This window comes from Bufo gargarizans, chromosome 10, assembly GCF_014858855.1.
Source record: "Bufo gargarizans isolate SCDJY-AF-19 chromosome 10, ASM1485885v1, whole genome shotgun sequence".
NCBI lineage: Eukaryota > Metazoa > Chordata > Amphibia > Anura > Bufonidae > Bufo > Bufo gargarizans.
In genome coordinates this window covers 107027570-107048644 of record NC_058089.1, presented here as the reverse complement: position 1 = coordinate 107048644, position 21075 = coordinate 107027570, and positions in this window count along the sequence as shown.

Below are 21075 nucleotides of genomic sequence, written 5' to 3'. Positions count from 1 at the left end.
CGAGAAGTTCGGCCGAACATCCCGGAAATGTTCGGGTTCGGGATCCGAACCCGATCCGAACTTCGTCCCGAACCCGAACCCCATTGAAGTCAATGGGGACCCGAACTTTTCGGCACTAAAAAGGCTGTAAAACAGCCCAGGAAAGAGCTAGAGGGCTGCAAAAGGCAGCAACATGTAGGTAAATCCCCTGCAAACAAATGTGGATAGGGAAATGAATTAAAATAAAAATTAAATAAATAAAAATCAATTGGAGAGAGGTTCCATAGCAGAGAATCTGGCTTCCCGTCACCCACCACTGGAACAGTCCATTCTCAGATATTTAGGCCCCGGCACCCAGGCAGAGGAGAGAGGTCCCGTAACAGAGAATCTGTCTTCATGTCAGCAGAGAATTAGTCTGCATGTCATAGCAGAGAATGAGGCTTCACGTCAGCCACCACTGCAACAGTCCATTGGCATATATTTAGGCCCAGCACCCAGGCAGAGGAGGGAGGTCCCGTAACAGAGAATCTGTCTTCATGTCAGCAGAGAATTAGTCTGCATGTCATAGCAGAGAATGAGGCTTCACGTCAGCCACCACTGCAACAGTCCATTGGCATATATTTAGGCCCAGCACACACACAGGCAGAGGAGAGAGGTCCCGTAACAGAGAATCTGGCTTCATGTCAGCAGAGAATCAGTCTGCATGTCATAGCAGAGAATGAGGCTTCACGTCAGCCACCACTGCAACAGTCCATTGGCATATATTTAGGCCCAGCACCCAGGCAGAGGAGGGAGGTCCCGTAACAGAGAATCTGTCTTCATGTCAGCAGAGAATTAGTCTGCATGTCATAGCAGAGAATGAGGCTTCACGTCAGCCACCACTGCAACAGTCGATTGGCATATATTTAGGCCCAGCACACACACAGGCAGAGGAGAGAGGTCCCGTAACAGAGAATCTGGCTTCATGTCAGCAGAGAATCAGTCTGCATGTCATAGCAGAGAATGAGGCTTCACGTCAGCCACCACTGCAACAGTCCATTGGCATATATTTAGGCCCAGCACACACACAGGCAGAGGAGAGAGGTCCCGTAACAGAGGATCTGGCTTCATGTCAGCAGAGAATCAGTCTGCATGTCATAGCAGAGAATCAGGCTTCACGTCAGCCACCACTGCAACAGTCCATTGTCATAAATTTAGGCCCAGCACCCAGGCAGAGGAGAGAGGTCCCGTAACAGACAATCTGGCTTCATGTCAGCAGAGAATTAGTCTGCATGTCATAGCAGAGAATGAGGCTTCACGTCAGCCACCACTGCAACAGTCCATTGGCATATATTTAGGCCTAGCACACAGGCAGAGGAGAGAGGTCCCGTAACAGACAATCTGGCTTCATGTCAGCAGAGAATCAGTCTGCATGTCATAGCAGAGAATGAGGCTTCACGTCACCCACCACTGCAACAGTCCATTGGCATATATTTAGGCCTAGCACACAGGCAGAGCAGAGAGGTCCCGTAACAGACAATCTGGCTTCATGACAGCAGAGAATCAGTCTGCATGTCATAGCAGAGAATGAGGCTTCACGTCACCCACCACTGCAACAGTCCATTGGCATATATTTAGGCCTAGCACACAGGCAGAGCAGAGAGGTCCCGTAACAGACGATCTGGCTTCATGTCAGCAGAGAATCAGTCTGCATGTCATAGCAGAGAATGAGGCTTCACGTCACCCACCACTGCAACAGTCCATTGGCATATATTTAGGCCTAGCACACAGGCAGAGGAGAGAGGTCCCGTAACAGACAATCTGGCTTCATGTCAGCAGAGAATCAGTCTGCATGTCATAGCAGAGAATGAGGCTTCACGTCAGCCACCACTGCAACAGTCCATTGTCATAAATTTAGGCCCAGCACCCAGGCAGAGGAGAGAGGTCCCGTAACAGACAATCTGGCTTCATGTCAGCAGAGAATTAGTCTGCATGTCATAGCAGAGAATGAGGCTTCACGTCAGCCACCACTGCAACAGTCCATTGGCATATATTTAGGCCTAGCACACAGGCAGAGGAGAGAGGTCCCGTAACAGACAATCTGGCTTCATGTCAGCAGAGAATCAGTCTGCATGTCATAGCAGAGAATGAGGCTTCACGTCACCCACCACTGCAACAGTCCATTGGCATATATTTAGGCCTAGCACACAGGCAGAGCAGAGAGGTCCCGTAACAGACAATCTGGCTTCATGACAGCAGAGAATCAGTCTGCATGTCATAGCAGAGAATGAGGCTTCACGTCACCCACCACTGCAACAGTCCATTGGCATATATTTAGGCCTAGCACACAGGCAGAGCAGAGAGGTCCCGTAACAGACGATCTGGCTTCATGTCAGCAGAGAATCAGTCTGCATGTCATAGCAGAGAATGAGGCTTCACGTCACCCACCACTGCAACAGTCCATTGGCATATATTTAGGCCTAGCACACAGGCAGAGCAGAGAGGTCCCGTAACAGACAATCTGGCTTCATGACAGCAGAGAATCAGTCTGCATGTCATAGCAGAGAATGAGGCTTCACGTCACCCACCACTGCAACAGTCCATTGGCATATATTTAGGCCTAGCACACAGGCAGAGCAGAGAGGTCCCGTAACAGACGATCTGGCTTCATGTCAGCAGAGAATCAGTCTGCATGTCATAGCAGAGAATGAGGCTTCACGTCAGCCACCACTGCAACAGTCCATTGGCATATATTTAGGCCTAGCACACAGGCAGAGGAGAGAGGTCCCGTAACAGACAATCTGGCTTCATGTCAGCAGAGAATCAGTCTGCATGTCATAGCAGAGAATGAGGCTTCACGTCAGCCACCACTGCAACAGTCCATTGGCATATATTTAGGCCCAGCACACACACAGGCAGAGGAGAGAGGTCCCGTAACAGAGAATCTGTCTTCATGTCAGCAGAGAATTAGTCTGCATGTCATAGCAGAGAATGAGGCTTCACGTCAGCCACCACTGCAACAGTCCATTGGCATATATTTAGGCCCAGCACACACACAGGCAGAGGAGAGAGGTCCCGTAACAGACAATCTGGCTTCATGTCAGCAGAGAATTAGTCTGCATGTCATAGCAGAGAATGAGGCTTCACGTCAGCCACCACTGCAACAGTCCATTGGCATATATTTAGGCCCAGCACACACACAGGCAGAGGAGAGAGGTCCCGTAACAGAGAATCTGTCTTCATGTCAGCAGAGAATTAGTCTGCATGTCATAGCAGAGAATCAGGCTTCACGTCACCCACCACTGCAACAGTCCATTGGCATATATTTAGGCCCAGCACCCAGGCAGAGGAGGGAGGTCCCGTAACAGAGAATCTGTCTTCATGTCAGCAGAGAATTAGTCTGCATGTCATAGCAGAGAATGAGGCTTCACGTCACCCACCACTGCAACAGTCCATTGGCATATATTTAGGCCTAGCACACAGGCAGAGGAGAGGTTCATTCAACTTTGGGTAGCCTCGCAATATAATGGTAAAATGAAAATAAAAATAGGATTGAATGAGGAAGTGCCCTGGAGTCCAATAATATATGGTTATGGGGAGGTAGTTAATGTCTAATCTGGACAAGGGACGGACAGGTCCTGTGGGATCCATGCCTGGTTCATTTTTATGAACGTCAGCTTGTCCACATTGGCTGTAGACAGGCGGCTGCGTTTGTCTGTAATGACGCCCCCTGCCGTGCTGAATACACGTTCAGACAAAACGCTGGCTGCCGGGCAGGCCAGCACCTCCAAGGCATAAAAGGCTAGCTCTGGCCACGTGGACAATTTAGAGACCCAGAAGTTGAATGGGGCCGAACCATCAGTCAGTACGTGGAGGGGTGTGCACACGTACTGTTCCACCATGTTAGTGAAATGTTGCCTCCTGCTAACACGTTGCGTATCAGGTGGTGGTGCAGTTAGCTGTGGCGTGTTGACAAAAGTTTTCCACATCTCTGCCATGCTAACCCTGCCCTCAGAGGAGCTGGCCGTGACACAGCTGCCTTGGCGACCTCTTGCTCCTCCTCTGCCTTGGCCTTGGGCTTCCACTTGTTCCCCTGTGACATTTGGGAATGCTCTCAGTAGCGCGTCTACCAACGTGCGCTTGTACTCGCGCATCTTCCTATCACGCTCCAGTGCAGGAAGTAAGGTGGGCACATTGTCTTTGTAGCGTGGATCCAGCAGGGTGGCAACCCAGTAGTCCGCACAGGTTAAAATGTGGGCAACTCTGCTGTCGTTGCGCAGGCACTGCAGCATGTAGTCGCTCATGTGTGCCAGGCTGCCCAGGGGTAAGGACAAGCTGTCCTCTGTGGGAGGCGTATCGTCATCGTCCTGCCTTTCCCCCCAGCCACGCACCAGTGATGGACCCGAGCTGCGTTGGGTGCCACCCCGCTGTGACCATGCTTCATCCTCATCCTCCTCCACCTCCTCCTCATCCTCGTCCTTCTCGTCCTCCAGTAGTGGGCCCTGGCTGGCCACATTTGTACCTGGCATCTGCTGTTGCCAAAAACCTCCCTCTGAGTCACTTCGAAGAGACTGGCCTGAAAGTGCTAAAAATGACCCCTCTTCCTCCTCCTCCTCCTCCTCCTGGGCCACCTCCTCTTCCATCATCGCCCTAAGTGTTTTCTCAAGGAGACATAGAAGTGGTATTGTAACGCTGATAACGGTGTCATCGCCACTGGCCATGTTGGTGGAGTACTCGAAACAGCGCAACAGGGCACACAGGTCTCGCATGGAGGCCCAGTCATTGGTGGTGAAGTGGTGCTGTTCTGTAGTGCGACTGACCCGTGCGTGCTGCAGCTGAAACTCCACTATGGCCTGCTGCTGCTCGCACAGTCTGTCCAGCATGTGCAAGGTGGAGTTCCACCTGGTGGGCACGTCGCATATGAGGCGGTGAGCGGGAAGGCCGAAGTTACGCTGTAGCGCAGACAGGCGAGCAGCAGCAGGATGTGAACGCCGGAAGCGCAAACAGACGGCCCGCACTTTATGCAGCAGCTCTGACATGTCGGGGTAGTTGTGAATGAACTTCTGCACCACCAAATTCAGCACATGCGCCAAGCAAGGGATGTGCGTCAAATTGGCTAGTCCCAGAGCTGCAACGAGATTTCGCCCATTATCACACACCACCAGGCCGGGCTTGAGGCTCACCGGCAGCAACCACTCGTCGGTCTGTTGTTCTATACCCCGCCACAACTCCTGTGCGGTGTGGGGCCTGTCCCCCAAACATATGAGTTTCAGAATGGCCTGCTGACGTTTACCCCGGGCTGTGCTGAAGTTGGTGGTGAAGGTGTGTGGCTGACTGGATGAGCAGGTGGAAGAAGAGGAGGAGGAAGCCGAGAAGGAGGAGGTGGCAACAGGAGGCAAAGAATGTTGCCCTGCGATCCTTGGCGGCGGAAGGACGTGCGCCAAACAGCTCTCCGCCTGGGGCCCAGCTGCCACTACATTTACCCAGTGTGCAGTTAGGGAGATATAGCGTCCCTGGCCGTGCTTACTGGTCCACGTATCTGTGGTTAGGTGGACCTTGCCACAGATGGCGTTGCGCAGTGCACACTTGATTTTATCGGATACTTGGTTGTGCAGGGAAGGCACGGCTCTCTTGGAGAAGTAGTGCCGGCTGGGAACAACATACTGTGGGACAGCAAGCGACATGAGCTGTTTGAAGCTGTCTGTGTCCACCAGCCTAAATGACAGCATTTCATAGGCCAGTAGTTTAGAAATGCTGGCATTCAGGGCCAGGGATCGAGGGTGGCTAGGTGGGAATTTACGCTTTCTATCAAATGTTTGTGAGATGGAGAGCTGAACGCTGGCGTGTGACATGGTTGAGACGCTTGGTGACGGAGGTGGTGGTGGTGGTGTTGGTGGTACATCCCCTGTTTGCTGGGCGGCAGGTGCCAACGTTCCTCCAGAGGCGGAGGAAGAGGCCGAGGCGGCAGCAGCAGAATAGGCCGAGGCGGCAGCAGCAGAAGAGGTAGCAGGGGGAGCCTGAGTGACTTCCTTGGTTTTAAGGTGTTTACTCCACTGCAGTTCATGCTTTGCATGCAGGTGCCTGGTCATGCAGGTTGTGCTCAGGTTCAGAACGTTAATGCCTCGCTTCAGGCTCTGATGGCACAGCGTGCAAACCACTCGGGTCTTGTCGTCAGCACATTGTTTGAAGAAGTGCCATGCCAGGGAACTCCTTGAAGCTGCCTTTGGGGTGCTCGGTCCCAGATGGCGGCGGTCAGTAGCAGGCGGAGTCTCTTGGCGGCGGGTGTTCTGCTTTTGCCCACTGCTCCCTCTTTTGCTACGCTGTTGGCTCGGTCTCACCACTGCCTCTTCCTCCGAACTGTGAAAGTCAGTGGCACGACCTTCATTCCATGTGGGGTCTAGGACCTCATCGTCCCCTGCATCGTCTTCCACCCAGTCTTGATCCCTGACCTCCTGTTCAGTCTGCACACTGCAGAAAGACGCAGCAGTTGGCACCTGTGTTTCGTCATCATCAGAGACATGCTGAGGTGGTATTCCCATGTCCTCATCATCAGGAAACATAAGTGGTTGTGCGTCAGTGCATTCTATGTCTTTCACCGCTGGGGAAGGGCTAGGTGGATGCCCTTGGGAAACCCTGCCAGCGGAGTCTTCAAACAGCATAAGAGACTGCTGCATAACTTGAGGCTGAGACAGTTTCCCTGGTATGCATGGGGGTGATGTGACAGACTGATGGGGTTGGTTTTCAGGCGCCATCTGTGCGCTTTCTGCAGAAGACTGGGTGGGAGATAATGTGAACGTGCTGGATCCACTGTCGGCCACCCAATTGACTAATGCCTGTACCTGCTCAGGCCTTACCATCCTTAGAACGGCATTGGGCCCCACCATATATCGCTGTAAATTCTGGCGGCTACTGGGACCTGAGGTAGTTGGTACACTAGGACGTGTGGATGTGGCAGAACGGCCACGTCCTCTCCCAGCACCAGAGGGTCCACTAACACCACCACGACCATGTCCACGTCCGCGTCCCTTACTAGATGTTTTTCTCATTGTTATGGTTCACCACAACAACAAATATATTATTTGGCCCAATGTATTGTATTCAAATTCAGCGGGATATAAATTTGAGGCCTAGTATTTAGGCGCTGGGTGACCGGTATGGATTTAGTGACAGAATTAGACTTGGAAATGCACAGAAGCGTGTGTGTGAAGTTATTCTGAATGACCCTATGTGCACCTTCAATATGATCTACCCTTTTAGGGATAGATTTCAAATAGCTCTGATATAGCAGAAACGACTAAATTATGAAATTGCTAAATTGGGAATTGTATTTCAACCCAGAACAAAAAATGTGCTTTGACGGACACTAAATAACTTTCCCAGCCACAACAGGACAGCGGTAACGAGAGATTTAGCGGGATATAAATTTGAGGCCTAGTATTTAGGCGCTGGGTGACAGGTATGGGTTTAGTGACAGAATTAGATTTGGAAATGCACAGTAGCGGGTGTGTGAAGTTATTCTGAATGACCCTATGTGCACCTTGAATATTATATACCCTTTTAGGGATAGATTTCAAATAGCTCTGATATAGCAGAAACCACTAAATTATGAAATTGCTAAATTGGGAATTGTATTTCAACCCAGAACAAGAAATGTGCTTGAACGGACACTAAATAACTCGCCCAGCTACAGCACTAAGGACAGATTTAGCGGGATATAAATTTGAGGCCTAGTATTTAGGCGCTGGGTGACAGGTATGGGTTTAGTGCCAGAATTAGACTTGGAAATACACAGTAGCGGGTGTGTGTGAAGTTATTCTGAATGACCCAATGTGCACCTTGAATATTATATACCCTTTTAGGGATAGATTTCAAATAGCTCTGATATAGCAGAAACCACTAAATTATGAAATTGCTAAATTGGGAATTGTATTTCAACCCAGAACAAGAAATGTGCTTGAACGGACACTAAATAACTCGCCCAGCTACAGCACTAGGGACAGATTTAGCGGGATATAAATTTGAGGCCTAGTATTTAGGCGCTGGGTGACAGGTATGGGTTTAGTGCCAGAATTAGACTTGGAAATACACAGTAGCGGGTGTGTGTGAAGTTATTCTGAATGACCCAATGTGCACCTTGAATATTATATACCCTTTTAGGGATAGATTTCAAATAGCTCTGATATAGCAGAAACCACTAAATTATGAAATTGCTAAATTGGGAATTGTATTTCAACCCAGAACAAGAAATGTGCTTGAACGGACACTAAATAACTCGCCCAGCTACAGCACTAGGGACAGATTTAGCGGGATATAAATTTGAGGCCTAGTATTTAGGCGCTGGGTGACAGGTATGGGTTTAGTGCCAGAATTAGACTTGGAAATACACAGTAGCGGGTGTGTGTGAAGTTATTCTGAATGACCCAATGTGCACCTTGAATATTATATACCCTTTTAGGGATAGATTTCAAATAGCTCTGATATAGCAGAAACCACTAAATTATGAAATTGCTAAATTGGGAATTGTATTTCAACCCAGAACAAGAAATGTGCTTGAACGGACACTAAATAACTCGCCCAGCTACAGCACTAGGGACAGATTTAGCTGGATATAAATTTGAGGCCTAGTATTTAGGCGCTGGGTGACAGGTATGGGTTTAGTGCCAGAATTAGACTTGGAAATACACAGTAGCGGGTGTGTGTGAAGTTATTCTGAATGACCCAATGTGCACCTTGAATATTATATACCCTTTTAGGGATAGATTTCAAATAGCTCTGATATAGCAGAAACCACTAAATTATGAAATTGCTAAATTGGGAATTGTATTTCAACCCAGAACAAGAAATGTGCTTGAACGGACACTAAATAACTCGCCCAGCTACAGCACTAAGGACAGATTTAGCGGGATATAAATTTGAGGCCTAGTATTTAGGCGCTGGGTGACAGGTATGGGTTTAGTGCCAGAATTAGACTTGGAAATACACAGTAGCGGGTGTGTGTGAAGTTATTCTGAATGACCCAATGTGCACCTTGAATATTATATACCCTTTTAGGGATAGATTTCAAATAGCTCTGATATAGCAGAAACCACTAAATTATGAAATTGCTAAATTGGGAATTGTATTTCAACCCAGAACAAGAAATGTGCTTGAACGGACACTAAATAACTCGCCCAGCTACAGCACTAAGGACAGATTTAGCGGGATATAAATTTGAGGCCTAGTATTTAGGCGCTGGGTGACAGGTATGGGTTTAGTGCCAGAATTAGACTTGGAAATACACAGTAGCGGGTGTGTGTGAAGTTATTCTGAATGACCCAATGTGCACCTTGAATATTATATACCCTTTTAGGGATAGATTTCAAATAGCTCTGATATAGCAGAAACCACTAAATTATGAAATTGCTAAATTGGGAATTGTATTTCAACCCAGAACAAGAAATGTGCTTGAACGGACACTAAATAACTCGCCCAGCTACAGCACTAGGGACAGATTTAGCTGGATATAAATTTGAGGCCTAGTATTTAGGCGCTGGGTGACAGGTATGGGTTTAGTGCCAGAATTAGACTTGGAAATACACAGTAGCGGGTGTGTGTGAAGTTATTCTGAATGACCCAATGTGCACCTTGAATATTATAAACCCTTTTAGGGATAGATTTCAAATAGCTCTGATATAGCAGAAACCACTAAATTATGAAATTGCTAAATTGGGAATTGTATTTCAACCCAGAACAAGAAATGTGCTTGAACGGACACTAAATAACTCGCCCAGCTACAGCACTAAGGACAGATTTAGCGGGATATAAATTTGAGGCCTAGTATTTAGGCGCTGGGTGACCGGTATGGATTTAGTGACAGAATTAGACTGGGATATGGCCAAAAAATAAACAGACTATTGCTGGTTAAATGCACTTGGTGTGACAGCTTCACCCTGATGTAGGCTTTAGCCAAAAAACAACCACACCATTGAGGGTTAAATGCACTTGGTGACAGGCGCAGCTTGCCCCTGATTTAGTATATGGCCAAAAAATGAACAGACTATTGCTGGTTAAATGCACTTGGTGTGACAGCTTCACCCTGATGTAGGCTTTAGCCAAAAAACAACCACACCATTGAGGGTTAAATGCACTTGGTGACAGGCGCAGCTTGCCCCTGATTTTGTATATGGCCAAAAAATGAACAGACTATTGCTGGTTAAATGCACTTGGTGTGACAGCTTCACCCTGATGTAGGCTTTAGCCAAAAAACAACCACACCATTGAGGGTTAAATGCACTTGGTCGCAGCTTGTGCTGGCGCACCACAAGACACAAAATGGCCGCCGATCACCCCAGAAAAATGTGACTGACAAACGGTCTGGGCAGCCTAAAAACAGTGAGCAATTGAGGATCAGCAGCTCAATGATCCACAGCTGCAGATCGATCAGTTAATCAAGTCCTTTGGAGGAGTTAATCTGCCTAATCTCGCCCTACTGTCGCAGCCGCAACCTCTCCCTACGCTAATCAGAGCAGAGTGACGGGCGGCGCTATGTGACTCCAGCTTAAATAGAGGCTGGGTCACATGGTGCTCTGGCCAATCACAGCCATGCCAATAGTAGGCATGGCTGTGATGGCCTCTTGGGGCAAGTAGTATGACGCTTGTTGATTGGCTGCTTTGCAGCCTTTCAAAAAGCGCCAAGAAAGCGTCACAAAAGCGCGAAGAAAGCGACGAACACCGAACCCGAACCCGGACTTTTACGAAAATGTCCGGGTTCGGGTCCGTGTCACGGACACCCCAAAATTCGGTACGAACCCGAACTATACAGTTCGAGTTCGCTCATCCCTACTTACAATCAATTTTTTCCCAGCAGAAAAAATAAATATAATGTTTTATATCTGCAAAGTATTGTCTTTTTGTCCTTATTGGAAAAGTCAGTTCTCTAATGATTAATAACTCCAATGTAAATGAGCAGGCAAAGCTTCAGAAACTCAATAATACGACTGTCAGGCTGTGTAACAATAATTATCACCTTTCGGGTTATAATAGTTGTCATTTTTTTTTATAGAAAAAGTAGAACCGTAAATGTTAAAAGACAAAACAATTAAGAACTGTGGATAAGGCTTTATAAGAATGGAAAAGAGCTTGTTCCTTTTCCCCTCCTGGTGTGATGAATTTTAATTTGCCATATTCATAAGAAAGCTAAAAAAAATGTCCCTTTTAGGTTAAGAGAAAAGGCAATCTAAAATCCTTTGTATTTGGGTTATTATTATTATTTCTTCACTATTTCTGCACATTTAACAACAGTTTTTCCTGAAATGTGATTACCCTTTTCTTCTGTGTTAGATATCTGATCTTGCAAATATGTACAGCATGCAGAAGTATAATGTAAAGCTCCTGGGTTGGTGTCTGCACTGTATGAGGGCCTCTCAACTGTCATGAACCTTTTATCATTTCTTAAAATTCAATTGTGGTCTGATTTGGCCAAATCACCTGTCCAATTTGATTTGGGTCCAAATAAATTCTGCCCAGATTGAAAGTACTCTGATTGCCTGGAAAAGTCTATCTTCTCACTCTTTACTCTTTTTCAGAACTGAAACACAAAAAAATTCTCATTAGTTAAAATCGGAACTTTTTTTAAAATTAAAAAATTTGGGTTGACTTAAATTTCCGACTTGACTTGCTCATCTCTACTGCTGTTCCTCTTATGTAATATTGTGGACACTTTGCACTTTCAAGCTCTAGGAACTAGGTGCAACTGCAAGGTGGAATTATAACCTCTGTACCCCATTTTTTTACACCTCTACATGTAGGAATAAAAACAGGGTAGACCATAACTATTAATCTAAAGTAATTTCTTAAAGAGAACTGTAGACAAAAATACATATTGCAGTTCCACATGATCTATTGCTGCAATGCAAAAACTATGAATATGAATTTGAGGTTACATACTAGGGTTAAAAAAGATATGTGTCAATCAAGTTCAGCTAAAGGTTATTGTTATTTTGTTCTAAGTAGTCATCTAAGGCTACTTTCACACTTGCGTTTTTGCCTGAGCCAACAGGGATCAGCAAAAACGCTTCCATTACTGATAATACAACCGTCTACATCCATTATGAACGGATCTGGTAGTATTATCTTTGACATAGCAATGACGGACCCGTCATGAACACCATTGAAAGTCAATGGGGGACTGGTCCGTTTTCAGTCCAGTATGGGAATGCAACCAAACGGAACGAAATGCATTTTGGAGCATTCCGTTCTGTTTAGTTCCGTTTTGTCCCCATTGACAATAAATGGGGACAAAACAGAAGCGTTTTTCTCCAGTATTGAGATCCGTCATAGGAAAATGTAAACGCAAGTGTGAAAGTAGCCTAAGCCTTTTATGAAGCATCTACTGTTCCTGCTGTGACTATCTTCTGAGGCGGTGTATTCCATAGATTGCCTTGTTGCCTTTGGAGACTAAACATCTTCTTCAGCTGCAGGCAGTCTTTTGAGGGGATTTTACATGGAACACATTTTCACTATATATTTTTTGCAAACCATTTATATATTTATGAAGGTTAAAGGGTTTTTTCGAGATGTTAATACTGATGTCCTATGCTCTGGACCCCCACGATCAGCTGTTAAAGAAGGCGATGGAGCTCATAGTAATGCTGTGGCCTTCTCGCTGCTTTCTCTAGGCCAGTGACAACATGTTAATCAGTCATGTGGCCTAGGAGCAGCTCAGCCCCATCAGAGTGAATGAGGCTGAGCTACCATACCAAGCACACCCGTTATACTACATACAGCGCTGTGTTTGGTCAGCACGGAGATGGCCGCTGTGCTCCCAGGACAGCCAGTGCCCTCTCAAACAGTGTTGGCATTCCCCGTCATTGTGCCCGCTATATGCAAAGAAATGTGCTCCGCGATGAGGTAATTCATCACAAATCAAATTTATTTGTAAAATTTGGCAAAACAATAGAATTTTCCATAGCTTTGCTCATCCCTAACTCAAAATTTATCCCTTGAGACAGTTTTCAACCCAATTACAAACTATACTTTCTAACCTTATAGACTAGTGATGAGAGAACCCGGTCCGGCCTGCTTTGATGAATCTGGTTTGTTCATCTGTGTAACTCATATTTCTACCCTAGCCCCATACATGGCTAAAATGTATTGCCTTCAATAAGGCTCTTTCAATATGGCAACTGGTAAAGCGAGACTTCAGTACTGTGAGTAGAGCTGAATGCATTATTGTAGTACATTATGAATCCAAATCCGATTTTGTGGCACGTGCAACGGTCATTTATGATCCAGGATACAGATTTGTAATGTAATACATTAATGCAGTAACAACACATGCACAAGACTACTAAAGGCCCGCATTACCATTTTGAAAGAGCCTGATTGGAAGCAATACATTTTAAACAAGTACGGAGCTAGGGATTGGGAGTTATGTAGATGAACTAAAGCAGCATGAACTCTGTTCGTTGATCACTACTATAGACCTTTTTCCCTATTCAGTGTCTATGAAGAACAGTGCCAAACACCTTTGCAAAGTCCAAAATCACGATATCCACAGTGGTCCCTCTGTCCAGGCTTCTTTTACCTGTTTATAAAGAAAATCAGGTTAGTCTCACAACTTTTGTTCCTGGTAAAAAGTCTTTAGTATATGTTTTGATCAAAATGTATAAAACCACCCTACCAACTTCACAAAACCTATTTTTTCAGGGGTCCTTACACTAGTTTGACGAAGCATAGGGGACCTTCATCAAAACACAGGACAAATGGGGGAGATGCACCAGTCAAACAGCATCCTTGCTGTCATCCTAAGCCACCATGTGGCATCCAGTCTTAGAGCAAGTAGGTGTTAATCCTTTTGCAGTCTCCCACTAGTTAAAAACAAAATGGAGCTAATATCGAGGGGACACAATATGCAAAATCCAGAACTGTAGAAAAAAATTATATGGATGGTAAATCCATATCTATTGCTGCTAAATAAAATTTATGAAGCTGAAAAGCATAAGGTTCTTATTCTTAGTATAGATGTCAATCAAAATGTGTAGTCCCGTTTTCCAACAAACTTTTTGAAGTCAGTACTTTGGTAATTAGTAATACTAATTTGGTGCTACGCTGCATGGCTACAGCTAACAAGGAAACATACCACTTCCAGGGGAATAGACATCCCAGCACTCCCAACAGCTCATGGCTACAATTGTTGCTGGGGTGCTGTGCCTGTGGGGTGTTCTGACTTAGAGTCAAGTTCCCTTAGCTTGGCAGCAGGGATGCTGTTATCCTGCTGAATCACCTTCCTGTGGGTGGTGTGTTGTGGTGGTACCATGTAGTGCTGCACCAAATTAGAGTAGGGTCCCAACTGAAAAAAGGTCACCACGGAGCTAGCTAGTGGGCTTATATATTTTGATCAAAACATATGAAAATAACCTCATGTTTAGTTTTATAGGTTTTTTCTTAACAGCAATAGATACATGTTTATTATACATAGGTGGTCCGTGTGTTTTTTCGGTAGTTGTTTAATTTCTTAACCCCTTTCAGAACCCTGCCATTTTTCACCTTAATGACCAGGCCATTTTTTTTGCAAATCTGACAAGTGTCACTTTATGTGGTGATAACTTTAAAACACTTTAACTTATCCAAGCCATTCTCAGATTGTCTTATCGTCACATATCGTACTTCGTGACAGTGGGAAATTTGAGTCCAAATATTTCATTTTTATTTATAAAAAATACCAAATTTACCCAAAATTTTGAAAAATTTGCCATTTTCTAAATTTCAATTTCTCTGATACCTCCTAAAATAGTTATTACTTTACATTTCCCATATGTCTACTTCATATTTGGATCATTTAGTAAATTACATTTTCTTTTTTGGGATGTTAGAAGGCTTAGGGTACTTTCACAATAGCGTTAGTGTGATCCGGCAGGCAGTTCCGTAGTCGAAGCTGCCAGCCGGATCCGCCGATCAGTGTGACAACTGACAGCATTTGTAGACGGATCCGGGTGCAGTCTTTTTCACAGTTTTTGCGGTCTGCGCATGCGGATCCGTCCTTCAGTTGTTTTGCAATGCCGGATCCGGCACTAATGCAAGTCAATGGGAATTAATGCCGGAATTCCGGCGACTGATCAGGCATTTTGGACGGGCATAATACCGCAGCAGCATGCATGCACATTTTTAAAATGTAGGGAAACACTATGGGTCTCTAGGCCCTTTTTAATATTTCTAATGTGTTCTTGAACACGTGTTTTTAACTTCCTCATTGTTCTGCCAACGTACCGAAGGCCACAAGGGCACTCCAATATGTAGACTACTCCAGTGTTCTCACAGGTTAAATTCCCTTTAATTTTAAATGTCTGGTTGTTTTTATTTGAATGGACCATAGTTACCGCCTTCTTTTTATCCTCCCTAATTCTATTCCTACAGGCAAGGAAAAAAAACACACCACTATGTTCCAACTGCATTTGTAGATTCAGGGATTTTTTAAAAATAATCGTGGGCTGTCAAGAAATCTCCTTCCCCAAAATGGTATCATTTAAAAACGCAGGTCTGGGGAATGGTATCATTTATACTGAGCTGCGTGATAAATCATGTTTTTTTCCCTAACAAGGACAATGAGTGCATAGATGCATTCAAGAGGGGAATGTTGAAAGAATTGCAAAAATTAGATGCAAAACAGAAACAATACAACTTAACTAAAGAAGAAAGACAGGCACTGAGAGGGTTGGAAAGTAACAGCAGTATAATAATAAAACCGGCTGACAAAGGGGGGGAGTAGTAGTAATGGATATACAGAAATATGAGAATGAGATGCAGAGATTAATAGCTGATGAAAACACTTATTTCAAACTAAAAGGTAACCCTGTACTGGGGTTTAAAAGAAAAATGGCGAGATTAATCCAGGAAGGTTTCAAAAATTGGATCATTAACAAAAGAGATGGATTATTTATTGATCAAACATCCTGTCACTCCGAGTATAATAAACCTTTTATCTATCAGTGCTTCACTATTGGGGCGATCTCTCGATATCCCACAGGAGTGTGTTGGAGGAGAGGAGTATATTTGTGAAGGGCGATTTGGTTCTCTATGTCCGAATATGCTGACGGTTCTGTGCTAGAGTGAAGAATCCGACATTGCTAAAACAGCAGCGCAGTCCTACCCTGAAAACTCATATCACTAGGATCTGCCTCTGGAACCAGCTCCTATCTCTAGAATGAGGTCTCCAAAGTAAAGTAGAGCACATCACGAATATATGACATGATCCTCATTCGCTGCTATGGAACTGCCGGAAATAACTCGGCACTTGGAGTCGGCGCTTGACTATTTTTAGCACTCCCATAATGGTGAATGGAGAGTGTCTGCGCATGAACGTCTACTCTCTGTTCACTTTAGGGAACCCATTCTGGAGATAGGAGTTGGTACCAGATGTGGGACCCACCCTTATCTGTCATTGATAGCATAGCCTAGTGATATTCCATCAATGTCCCAGATAGGCTAATCCCTTTAAAGCAATTTTCCAGGCTCCTTATATTGATGACCATCCTGCTCTTCCTAGCAGCATCCTGCACTGGAATTATTACTTTGAACTGAGCCAGAAGCATAGCTTGTCCAAAGTGTAGTGGCCATGCTGGGGTATTCACATTGATATCAGGAGTCTAAAAAAAAAAACTTTAAGGGCACATCTTGATTTAGAAAGGGGTAATATTACACCGAGGGTCACAGATTTTTTTTTATTTTTTTTTTATAGACCATTGAATTTTGCAGCTCATGCCTGCCATTTTGTATTGATGCTTAGGATACTTGTAAGTAGAATAGCCAAATACTTCTCTTGTTCTGCTCTCCCTAGTTTTATTCCATTTAATGTTCTGAAAGGGTCAGGAAAACTGATAAGGAGTCATTCTATTTTTCCAACATTACTCTCATATGTGTTATGGGCTCCAGGAAGGAAATATGGATGAGATATAAGGAACCCAGGAAAGATGAGTGTCCCTAGCAAAGAGCAGTTTGATAAGGGCTTTTGGTAAGTCCTGCTTTTGGGCATGGATTTTTATGGAATGAATCTAAGGTCAGAAGAGGGGCCTATCTTTCCCTTCCTGGTTAGTACATGTTTTCTTTATAGCACAAGTCCAACTCATTACTGGGCTATTTAGGTGCAAGGTGTACACTAGAGAGAGAGAGATCCATCTGAGGAGACAGAACCTGTTCGAAGAGACTGTTACTGAGGTTGCTTGCCTCTAAGTGGACCATTGCTGTTGTTGTGAAGTAACACAAGTTAATGTAATTTTACATGAGTGGTTGATAGTAAGTTGGGGGTGTACCTGCACAGTCTAATAATGACAGTGTGATTGGATAAAGTGAGTCTGTGCAGGTACACCGCCCCCCCCCCCCCCCAACTGGTTACCTCCCCTCTCTACCCTTACTGCAGACTGCTAGAAATTCATTCATAACTTCTAGTAGAAATAATAAAGGAATGGCACAACATACAGCCATAAGAATAGATGCTCCAGAATTGTTATTATATGGGTAATGCATGAACATACATGTCATGAGTGGTGAAAGGTCCTCTTTAAGCCTGGCATATAAATTGTCATTCTTAATAAACGTCGTCCCATATATTTTTATTTTGTGTGAGAAAAATAAACAGTCAAAGCCCTGTTTGAAATGGACTTCTGTGCCAATCTCTCTGACTGTATTTGATCCCTATTTGCCTACCACTGCAAAGCTAATTCCCACAATGTGTATGCAGCCAATCATTGTGACCTAGCTGCATTACCTTACTCATATCAACATTAAAATTCATCTGCCACGTTCTTGCCGATACTGCAGCTTATCTAGGTCTTTCTATAGTGTTTTACAATGAGACTGAGTTTTAATTATCCTGCTCAGTTTCAAGTCATTGGAGAAGGTTTACAAATATAAAGCAAAATGTTGATCTCTGGATAAGTCTAACTAAAGTAAATTCACAAGAATGAATTTCTCCTCTCTTAACACATTGCCTTTTGCACACTGTTATGTTTTCAACCTACCAACTAACATGCAAATTCTACCTCTAGTTCTCCCTTGGGTCATTTTAATGCTGTGTGCAGATTTTATTTAGCACATGATTTGGAGCCAACTTTAGAAAATTGCTTGTATTTTAAGATAAACATTACAGATCTAAAATAATAATAATAATAACAAATAGAAAAAATAGAAAATATCTTGAATGAGTTTTCTGGGACATGGACATTGATTGCCATAATTACTGTATAAGTAGGGGTCCAACCCTTGGATGGCAGCTAAGTCAGTGTACTATTTAAGGGGGTTGAGTCAGTCTGGCTAACACTTTATCCCCTACATTGTTTACCAGGCCTATACCAGCCACATATATATATATATATATATATATATATATATATATATGAATTGTCTTGTGTAGAGATGAGCTAATCCATTCTAAATTAATTACATTTTCCAAAAATTAATATCTCAGTTGAATTTGATTTGGATGAACCTCTCAAAGTGGCAGCCACCATTTTATATGGAAGAACGAAACAAAGGCAATGGAACATTTTTGGACCTTGCTTTGATAAAAAAAAAGTAAAACAGTTAGTTATTAAACAGGGTGTTTGTTGCCACCGGCTACTATCTGTTTACCCATAGTCATATATATCACTGTTGCTTTGACGTAACTAATGCTGTCATGGCATTAAAGAGCTTGAGATGGGTTGGATCCAGCACTGGAAGACCACAGAGTGTCATATCTGACTTTTTAGGGCATTCGGGGCACTTTTGATTGAGGTCAAATTTATTCCAACCCAAATCCAATCTGCAGACCGAGTTATAGGAACTTGACCTGAATCGAATTTCAAGAAATTCTTTCATCTATAGTCTTGCGGTATTACGGTCAGTAGTGTTGACAATTAAGATACTAATAGTTTAATTTATTAGGACCGGAAATGTATACATCAGTCTGAGGACTCATGCACACGGCCGTTGGGCGGCCATGGCCGTATTGCAGCCCGCAAAACGGCGGGTTGGCAATCCATGGCCGCCAGCCGCGTGCACCCTGCATCACGGATGCGGAACCCATTCACTTGAATAGGTCCGCAATTCCAGAGATGCGGAATGGAGTCACGGAACGGAACACCGGAAACACTACGGAGTGCTTCCATGGTGTTTCTTTCCATGGTTTCGCACCGCAAAAAAATATGACATGTCAAATTTTTTTGCAGTGCGGACATACCACAGACCCATTCAAGTTGAATGGGTCCGGCCCTCTGCAAGGATGTTGCCCATCTTTGGGAACTGCAATTGCAATCCCCAATGCATGGAATGGCCGCCCAACTGCCGTGTGCATGAGGCCTTAAAAGGGTTTTCCTATCACAGACAATGGGGGGAATATCTCTAGGATATGCCCCCATTGTATGATAGGTGCAGGTCCCACCTACACCAGGAATGGGACCCCAAAAGTTGTGGGGGGCGCACGTACATGCACAGCCACCGTCAATTTATTTTTTACTAAAGGTGTTGTGCGACCATTAACAATTAAGACTGACTATACTGTCCGGTCTTCATTATAAAATGAAAGGCAGCTGCAGGCTAATTGGCCACGCAATTGTTCACCACAGCATGGCTGCAATCCGCCCGCAGCAAGGCCACTCCATGTGGCCATACCCTAAGGCAGATTGGCCTGGGTATACCTGATTTATAATGATTTGCACCAAATTAATTTGTAACAAATCAAATTTCTTGAGGAACTTCGGCAAAGCTGCCAAATCTAATTTTTCAAAATTTCTCTCAACTGTAACTATTGTGGCTCACTATAATTTAGTCCTATTAAAGTAAATTAGACTGGGCTGCAGTTTCAGGCACAACCACTAAGAAATGTAAGGCGCTGTGCCTGCTAAACAAGAAAAAGGATGAGGTGCCTGACAGAGAGAGTATTATGCCCTCTTCAAGCAGAAGATTGGCAGGGATACTGGGAGTCAGCTCTCACCAAACTGATACTGATGGCACATCCTAAGGATAAGCCATTATTATCATATTCCTAGAAAACCCCTTAGTAGGGATGATCGAACCAGTGGAAGTTCAAGTTTGTCAGGTTCAGCCAAACTTCAGGTCCAAGTTTCGGTTTGGGATATGAACTTGACCTAAGTCCCATTGCAGTCAATGGGGACCTGAACTTCACTTTAATGTTTTCCGTTATAACATGTTTATATCGGAAAATAATAGTATTTTTAAGACATAATGCAAAACAATATGGCTGTTTAGGGGTGAAAAACAAAACAACTCACCTCATCCACTTGCTTACGCTGCAGAAGCTTCTTCAATCTTCACTGAACAGGACCTGCGATATGTGTGATGATGTCACCACGTGGGAGAGCAGGGTGACGTCATCGCACACATCGCAGGTCTTTTGGCAGGTCCTGTTCAGTTTAGATAGAAGAATCTGCTGCAGCGCGATCAAGTGAATGAGGAGAGTTGTTTTGTTTTTTAACCCCTACATGGCCATATTGTTTTGCATTCTGTCTTAAAAATACTATTATTTTCAGATATAACCATGTCATAATAGAAAATAATAAAATCACCTGAACACAGAACCCGGACTTCGAAGTCTGGGTTTGGGCCTAGGTACCCGAACTCGCAGTACTGGGTACCCAAACTTTGCAGTTCAGGTTCGCTCATCCCTACCACTTATTTTTTCTTTTTTTCTAAAATAACCCTGTCCAGAAATTTCCTTTTTTTTTCTTTTTGCTGCTGTAAGGGTACTTTCACACTTGCAGAGGATTCCGGCAGGCAGTTCCTTCGCCAAAACTGCCTGCCGGATCCGGCAATCCGGACGTCAACTGATGGCATTTGTCAGATGGATTCGGATGCGGATCCATCTGCGAAATGCATTACAATATCGGATTCGTCTCTCCGGTGTAATTTGGAAAAACGGATCCGGAATAATTTTTTGGGGGGATTTTTAAAGGTCTGCGTTTTGCTGTAATACTTAATGCCGGATCCGACACTAATACACTTCAATGTAAATTCATGACGGATCCGGCATTCCGGCAAGTGTTTAGTATTTTTGGCCAGAGATAAAACTGCAGCATGCTGCAGTATTTTCTCTGTCTAAAAAACGTAAAAGGGACTTAACTGATGCATCCTGAACGGAACACTCTC